Source organism: Typha latifolia, chromosome 11 (genome assembly GCF_019914945.1).
Source record: "Typha latifolia isolate L0001 chromosome 11, TyphaL0001v2, whole genome shotgun sequence".
NCBI lineage: Eukaryota > Viridiplantae > Streptophyta > Magnoliopsida > Poales > Typhaceae > Typha > Typha latifolia.
The window spans coordinates 3,067,083-3,076,767 of NC_133096.1; positions in this window are offsets into that span (position 1 = coordinate 3,067,083).

The following is a 9,685-nucleotide window of genomic DNA, read 5'->3' on the forward strand; positions in this document are numbered from 1 at the left end:
AACTTAAACTAGTAAACTCCCCCTACGCCAGTACTCCCCCTACACCAGTAAACTCTAAACTCACTCATACTCCCCCCTACATCAGTAAACTCTAAACTCACAGTACCAGCATAGTCTTTAACATCAGGAAGTGGGTCAGAAGATGGATACTAGAACTCGCCATCAGGAAGTTGGAGTTCAGCAAGAATGACATCGAAGTCCAAATATATCGAAACCCCACGGACTGTAGAACGTATATAATATTCCAAAACAGTAGCATTTCTAAAAAATTCCCTAACAACCTCCACTTATGCTGTCCTATTCAACCGACACACGAACAACCATTCTCGCTCAGTAAATATCTGTTCGATCCCCAAGGCAAAAAAATTAGAAATGACCACTGGCCGTTCACAGATAATAGGTTAAGTGTCAAAATTATGTTTATATCGCCCGCAGGCCGTAGATGAAGAAAACTTGAGAGCCGAAGATAGTGACGAAGGTGGCCTTGGTTTCTTAGAAACTGCAACTTTTTTAGGCATTCTAGGGAAGGAAACAAGTCGCAAGATTCAACACATGCCCAAAAAATAACAAGAAATCCAAAAAAATTCTAGAAACCATAAAGACCCGAAGTGAAATCTATCTTCCACTTGAAAACGCTAAGTTATCACATTCAATCGCACAAGAAACATCAAGATATTAACTTTAACATGATCAAAACTCAAAAACGCACGAAATCAATCAAGATCAAGAGACTCAATTGAATAAAAAATAAGAAAATTGATGGATGATCATACCTCGCAAAAAGTGAAGAAAAACTAAAAGTTTCAGCCGAAAGACGCTAGATCCAGAGGAGAACTATCCTCTAAAAGGGTTTGAAGTGAAAACTTTGATGAAAAAGACCAAGATCTTGAAGATTTGGGAGGGAGAAAATGAAGGGTTTCTAGGGTTTAGAAGATGGAAGATGAAAACCCTTGGGTTCGGATGCACTATATAAAGAACCCTCGAGTACGTTCGAACACACCAGTCTGCGCGTTCGAACGCGCCAGTCACCGCGTTCGAACTCAAAAATCTGTGTTTGAACGCCTTTTTTTTTAAGTAAAAAGTCTAAGAAAAAATAAAAAATCTTTTTGGAGATGCAATTCTAGAAATTCAAAATATATTCAAGACATAGAATATGGCAATCAAATAAAATAAGTCATACACAGACCAATCAAATCATCAAAAACATATTATAATCAATTCTAATGCATCACTCAAAATTAAATTAATCTTAATTGATCATAACAATATGCATATGCAAGTTGAGCATAGATAACATGAAACATTTTTCTTAAATAAACTTTCCTATTTAAACAATGATACAACACAGTAGTCAAACCGACTTAGTATTTAAATTTACACTTTTCAACTTATTCTCCATAACAGAACAGGAATTTTTCCTGTAATTTTTTTTTATACTAAAACCATATAGGTGCAATGATGGCTTTCACATATGAGTAGGTAGCCCTTTTCTTGTAGTACATATCAAATAATATGCAAGAGATATTCACAAATATAAAAAAAAATTATTTAATTTGCAAGCAATGTACTGAGTCAAACTGGACTCTAAACAAGATGACTTTCACACTAACTCATTGTAGTCCTTTTCATTAATTTTTTATGAACACATTAAAAACGAAAGCATAGATGAACGCCAAGATTTTAATGTGGAAAAATCCAAACGAAAAAAAAACCATGGATCCAAACTCGGATCAAAACCAATCACTAGGATAGCAGCAGTTACAAGACTGACTCACAAAACAACCCGTCGATCCAAACGACTTTGTTCCTCTCAGTCTTGCTCGCTAGAACCCACGATTCACTGCTTCTCGTGATTGATGTCTAACCTCAGTAGCCCTCGAGATTGATCTTTCGTCTAGATAGCCCTTAAGACGAAAGATTAAACTTTTTAGAAGAGTAGGACATTGTTAGTTGAAGAACCATGTAGCCTCAAGAAGTCTCCTTCAAAATTGCTTCTTCAACCACCCTAGAGTTAGGGCAACACAATACTTATATATGATCTCCAAGATAGAGCCAAATCCAAGTCTTATCCGAACTCATGAAAGTCCAAGAATTACAAACTTCGTTGGTGCGTTCGAACGCGGCCTTGGTGCGCTCAAACGACCTGATTTGATCTTAGGTGTGTTCGAACGAGCCCAAGTGCATTCGAACGCGACAGCTTGAATTTTTTAAGTTGTGTTCGAACGAGTTTGTGAACGCTGCTCTCGGTTTGTGTGAATGCATGTACCCGCGTTTGAACGCATTTGTGAACACAGCTCTCAGTCTATATGAACGCATGAGCCCGCGTTCGAACGCGCTTGTGAATGCAGCTCTCGGTCTGTGTGAACGCATGTACCCACGTTCGAACGCGCTTGTGAACGCAGCTCTCAGTCTGTGTGAACGTATGAGCTCGCGTTCGAACACGCTAATGAACGCAGCTCTCGTTTGAACGCGCTGTGAACGCGGTGTGATCACGATGTGAACTCATAAACTTTTCTCCAATAATCTTACAATTCTTCAAACTAGAGATTTTCTAGACTTATATAAAGCTCATATACATCTAAAAATATACTCAGAATATTTTGTACACAATTGCCAATAATTAAAAACCTAACATCTTGGAATTGATGAGGATGTACACACAATGTTTTCTAAAGAGTCCGTCCACCCACAATATTCTCGGCGCGGAAGTACCCGAATATGCATGCATCAATATTTCAGCTTGGATATCTTCCTCCGCGCCCTCCTCCACGACCTCCATCACCAACAACCTCATCGTCCCCCTTGAGACCATCGATGAGCATCACACTCCCGATCGGTTTGGAACACCGATGATCGGGGGTGAAACATTCATCGCATCAAAAGCAAAGCCCTTCGCTCTTCGCTCCTCCACCTAGGCAGGTGTGAGAGTTCAAATGGGGGTCTTGTGCCTCCTCTAACATCGAAAGAGGGTCTCAAGGGTGGTCGTACTCCAATACTAGCAGCCGCTACCGTTGAACCTACAGAATTTCCAGCCGGCGTTCAGTCGCAAACTGCCCATCTCGGCTGTACCAACTTGCTTTCGCTGCCATCTTGAGAACCTTGTGCTTTTGCTCTATCCTCAAGGCCTTCTCAAAGGCCTCATCAAGAGTGGTAGGACAAAGAGAACGAACATCCGCCTAGATCTCCTCCCGCAGTCCTGAAATAAATGTGCTCATCAATGTCAGTTTGGACCAAGGTGGCTCACAACGACTACTAACTATTTTAAATTCTGCTTGGTACTCCAATACAATTGTCCTCTGAACCATCTTGCTTAATGTGGCAGCAAAATCTTTATATGCTGCTATCCTAAATCTACGTGTAATCCTCTTACAAAAGTCAGCCCAACTGGTAAATCCTCCACCATGAATAGCCGATCGATACCAATGCAATGCCATTCCTTGGAGGTGAAAGCTTGCCATCTGCACCTTTGTGTTCTCCGCTGTCCCTTGATAATCAAAGTATTGCTCCACTTGAAACACCCAATCTGTCGAATCGCCTCCTTCAAATTGCAAGAGTGCGGTTCTCCCCCGAATGTGGTTCTCCCCCAATCTGTCGGATCACTCTTGTGCTCATCAAGTCCAAGAGTGCGGTTCTCCCCCGAATGGCATTGTTGGGTTCGCGAAAGATCCTTGATTTAGGTCTAAATCTTTGTGCTTGTTGATCTCCTTCTCTAAATCCTCGAGCACGCCCATCACCATCTCCGAAGGGATCAACTTCATCCTCTAAGTGCCACTCCTCTTCATCATCAAAGTGCACAGGTGTCACACGCCTCTCGGGCTCCACCATCGTCGGTCTTAGGTTGTGTATCGGAGGTGGGAGATGATGTGTAGGAATACGTAAAAGAGGATCATTGACATTAACATGTCATACCTGGACCTATGGGGTATCGATTTGGTGTGGTCCCACCACTAGTCCTTCTTGAGTCACCAATCTTTGTCGAGGAGATGACGAAGCCGATTCATGACATATTCCTTTAAAGCATTACAATCAGTGTGCATTGGATCCACCCTATGCAGCAATATTTGGAACATGCCTCTAAGTTCATCCGCCAAGCCCATGTTCATACTCATGGACGTTGGTTGACTCGGTCCTACCACAGCCGCCCCAAGGGATTCAACCTCTCGGTTAGGGTTATCATGGATTGAGTCTTCCCTTATCGGTGTGCTCTCCATTAATCTCCTTGTTGATGCCATCTTTCTTGTTTCCACTATTAATGGAGGTCCGAGTTTCACTGAGCTCTGATACCAATGATAGGGCTACAAAACGATCCCTTCAAGATCTGGATTGATTCTAAGAAGTAGTCCGTGCAACCAAGGAAAAATATTCACTAAATATTCTCCTATAGTTAGAAAATTATGAAACTAAGTTGGATCGATCCATAACTTCCTGATCTATGATTTTCGTATTTATGTCCTTCACAGTTTCAAACTAAAACTGGGACAAAAACACGATAAAGTGACAATGAAGGTGGTGGTGATGGGTGTAGTGGATGTTAGGGTTATGAATGATAATTGAGGTGAGGGTGGATGGTTGATGTTGTTTAAGGGATAAAAGATGAAGGGAAAGAAGTGGTCGGGATCCCACGGAGGAGGGAGGACTCGACAGATGAGGGAGATTAGAAGTTAGATGAGACATTGCCAACGATAGAGGTGGCTGGTTAGTGAAGAGGGCGGAAGGAGGAGGAAGATTAGGGTAGAGAGACTAGAGAGAGGATAGAGGAGGGTAGAAACTAATATTCATTCATCATAATGATTTTGGCTATCATCCACACCTTTATAGAGGCTAGCCAACAAGCCAAAATAACAATTATTAACGCTAATTCTAGTGGACTCCCACCGATCGCATTCGAACGCGCTCGATTGCATTCGAACGCACACAAGGCGTTCACTGTCGATGCGAACTGCAGGCATTTGCACGCAGGTGTTCGAACGCGCCCGACCGTGTTTGAACGCATATTTTGCGTTCTCTGTTTTTGCAAATTGATGTAGGCGTTCGCAAAAGGCGTTCGAACACGACCTACAAAAGATTTATTTTAATAAAAATAAATAACTAATGTAATAAAAAATGACTCTAACTAGATGTATTAGGCAGGCATAGGGCCCATCGCTCCTAGCTGGTCTAGCCTGGTTAGCCAAGCTAACGACTCGGGGTGTGTGGAACCCTTAGCATGCTAGTCACTGCATGGCATGAGGCTAGCCAAGTCATGCCATGCAGGTGTTCGAATGCGCGATCGAACGCGCCTATTTCCCACTTCTCTGGATTTGCGAACGCGATGTAGGCGTTCCCAGTGCATTCGAACGGGGCGTTCGAACGCACAATGCACACTCTTCACCCACGTTCACAACTCCGTTCACAACTGCGTTCGAACTCACTCCACTCGCGTTCAAACACGACTTACAGAAAACTTATTTTCATGGAAATTAAACACTAAAACATGAAACAAAGACACTCCTAAAGTGACTCTATGCTTGAGACGACATCGGTGAAGTCAGAATCGTATCAATCCACTACGCTTCCGCAACCTTGTCCTCAAGGTTTGTAATTTGGAAAGCGATCTTTGAACTCTGACTCAAGCTCCTCCATGGTATGATCTTCTGCATTGGTTTTCCACATATCTGAAGATATAGGAAATGTTGGTGCTAAAAACGAGACAAGCTCACTTGTGTCTGGTTGGCGCGAAAGAGCATCTGCCGCTCGATTCTCAATCCCTTTTTTGTAGACTAATTTGTAGTCATACCCAAGGAGTTTTGTGACCCACCATTGTTGGGCTGGGGTGTGCACACGTTGCTCCATGAAGTAGGGTAAGCTACGCTGGTCCGTGCTGATAGTAAACCGTTGGCCAATCAAGTAGGGTCGCTATTTGGTGACAGCATGTGGAATCGCTAGCATTTCGCGCTCGTAGGTGGATAGCTATCGCGATTGATTTGACAATGCTTTGCTCATATATGCTACGGGTCTGCCCTCTTGCATCAAAATTGTTCCAATGCTCTCACCCCGAAGCGTCGCATTCCACCACAAAAGGCTTGCCGAAATCCAGTAGTGCTAGAACCGGAGCTGTAGACATAGCTGTCTTCAAGGCTTCGAAGGCCTCTGTTGCTTTGCCCGTCCATTGAAACCCACCTTTTCTGAGTAAGGAGGTCAGCGGGGCAGTAATTTTGCCATAGTTGGCAACGAATCGCCGGTAGTACCCCATCAACCCAAGGAATCCCCTCAATTCCCCCTGATTAGTAGGAATTGGCCAATTCACCATATTCTTGATCTTGCTTGGATCGGCTTCCACTCCTTTTGTAGAGATTATATGCCCCAAGTACTCCACTCGTGGCTCTCCCCAAAGACACTTGCTCATCTTGACTTTTAACTAGTTTTGTCGCAAGATATTTAATACCTCCCGCACGTGTCGCAAGTGCTCACTCTAATTCCTGCTATATACTAGAATATTGTCAAAGAAGATGAGCACGTACTGACGCAAGAGTGGGCGGAAGAGGTCATTCATCAACCCTTGGAAGGTGGTCAGTGCATTGGTGAGCCCAAACGGTATGACTCGGAACTCATAGTGGCCATCGTGAGTTCGGAACACCGTTTTGTGCACATCTTCAGGGTCGACTTAGATTTGATGGTACCCTGCTCTTAAGTCAAGTTTGTTGAATCGCTGTGCGCTCATCTAGCAACTCCTTGATCACCGGTATTGGATACCGGTCCTTGACAGTAATTGTATTCAAGGCTTGGTAGTCGACGCAAAATCGCCAACTCCCGTCTTTCTTTCGAACCAACAACACCGGCGACGAGTAGGCACTTCTACTTGGTTGAATAATCCCTTGCTCGAGCATTTCTCCCACCAATATACTGATCTCTTCCTTCTAGACATGCGGGTACCGATAGGGCCGGACATTTGCTGGTTCAGCCCCTGGAATGATCTGTATGCGATGATCATGCCGATGGGTTGGCGGCAGTCCTCGGGGTTCCTCGAAGAGATCCTAGAATCCTGCAATAGTTCTTGCATGTCAGCGGCTATTTTCCTTAGTGGTGGATTTTCTGGTTCAGCGACAGTCATTTGCAATAGTAGAGCTCGGTCCTCTGCACAAGGAAAGCCCACAAGTGATTGCAATGTCGGCTCTTGCCGTGGTTGATTTCCATCCAGCAGCACCCTTCGTCTATTCATCTGAAATGTCAGTGTGAGGTTTGAGAAATCAAATATTACGGGCCCCAAGTTTTGAAGTCATTGAGTCCCCAAAACAATATCGGCACCTTGCAAGGCCAACGGATAAAGATCCAATGTGAAAGTTTGGCCTTGCACCTTCAATTCCACACACCTCCACAAATAAAATCTGCTCGCAATGTGGTGCCATCTCCAATCATCACATCGAACCCTTCCGTGGGTTCTGACTCAAGCCCAATCTTCCTAAGTAGCCTCTTGTCAATAAAGTTGTGGGTGGACCCGGTGTCAATCAAGATTCTCACAGTGGTTTTCTCGACTACACCGTTCACCCGCAAGGTCTTAGGCGCAGCTGTCCCCGAGTAGGCGTGGAGGGAGATTTTAGCTATCATGTCCTCCATGGGTTGCTCCTCAGCTTCTTCTCCTTGATATCCAGCCACACCTGCACTTTTCGCTGCAAACTCATCCTTAGCCTCCTCCAATCCATCGATTAGCATCACCGATCCCATCGGTTTAGCGCAGCGATGCCCGGGTACAAACTTCTCATCACAACGAAAGCATAGACCCTTGGCCCTTTGTTCCTCCACTTGGGCAGGTGTGAGTGCTCGTCCTAGACCTCTAGGTGCGTACTTTACATCTTGGGATGGCTTCAAGGGTGCTCGAAGAGGTACCACTGCAACAGCAACTCTTGGTACTCCGGTGATGTTTCCTGCCGCTATGGTTGGTTGAGATTGATTGCGGCTTCCTTGGCTCGTCCAACTCTGTTTTAGGTGTATCTTCATGGCCCTATGTTTGTCCTCCATAAGCACCGCATCTTCGAAAACCTCCTTTAAGGTTCTAGGCCTTAAAGCCCTCACATCGGCTTGTATGTCACCCTGCAGCCCGGAGATGAAGGTGTTGCGAAGTTGCTGATCCATCTATGGTGGATGACATCGGCTAGTAATCCTCTCTAATTCTTCTTGGTATGCCCCAACCGTAGTCTTTTGCACCGTCTTTGAGAGGAGAGCATCAAAGTCTTCATACCCCGACGCTCTAAATCACCGTGTGATATCAGCACAAAATTCAGCCTACGTTTCGATAGCCTCAATGGCATTGGCTGCTCGAAACCAATGAAGCGCCACATCCTCAAGGTGGAAGCTCACAAGCGTCACCTTATATTCTTCCGCCGTACCTTGGTATGCAAAGAATTGCTCCGCCCTATACAACCAATCGATCGGATCACCACCTTTAAACTTCGGGAATTCGAGATGCACGACTTGTCCACGGATGCCGTTGTCTCGTTCCGGATCATGTCCAAGTCCTTGTCTAACAGGGGGAGGATGCATCATGAAGGGTTCCGGATCGTATTGACCCCCCTATGGATCTTGATCTCCAAGGTGGTCTCCATAGTGGTTCGCTCGTCTGATGGGTTCACCTGCAGCTGGACCTGGTGTAACCATCCTTGCTTGCCTCTGCCCATAGGGCGGTGGTAGCAGCGGCTCTTGTGGTTGCAAAGGCTAAACCGGTGGTGGTAGGTTCAAGGGGGTGGACTCGCGTCGTGGGGTTGATGGTGCGTTCTCGTTCGTCATTGCTTCCCTTGTCGCCCGTAGTTCCCGCATCATCTCCATCATCATCTGGTTGTTGATTGCCATTTTCTCGGAAAGAGACCCCAACATGGCTTGAACGCTAGGTTCTTTCGTATTCCGATTAGATCGGGCGGTTCCGCGGGTGGAAGTTCCCGCAATCGTTTCCCCCTCCTCTATTGGGAGAATCTCTTCTTCATCATCTCGCCGTGCAGCCATGGCTCTGGTGGTCGTCATAGGAAGCGCTTCTCCGAGGAACGGTGGCTCTGATACCAATCTTGATACGATCTCCCCTTAGGCTAAGGTTCGATCTCTTCCAATTTCCTGATCTGAACTAGATCTGGTACGGAACTTTGAAATAAGATCCCGAAATATGCCGTCGTCGGATCGACGTGAAAGTTTAATATGTTGTAGCCCCAGAAAAGAGGTATCCAACAAATCTAGTTTAAAATGAATCGGATGTGGGGATCTTGAGATATCATCCGATTAATGGACAAAGGTCAGGGTGGTCTGCTTTGAATCTGTGGATGGAGGCACGTGATCCTACGTGATGGTGGTTGAAGGTGGACCAGCGTTAATGGGGTGGCACCGGTGAAAAGTGGTGGGTTAGGGCAAGTGTTATGGTTGACGGAAGGGTTAGGGCAAGTGTTAGATAGATTGGCAGAAGGGGGAGGAGAGGACCACCCATAAAGGACTAGGGTGATTGGCCGGTCGAGGGAGGTTAGAAGCGGCGTTGCCGAGGATTTAGAGAACGGGAACGAAGAAGACGAAGGAGGCAAGGCAAAACTCAATTCTCAATAATCAATAATGACTTTGGTTGCCATCCACATCCTTTTAGAGGCTAACCAACAACTCAAAATTAACCCTAACAATACAATTTTCGCCGACCGCGTTCGAACGCGCCCGACCGCGTTCGAATGCACCAAGTTCG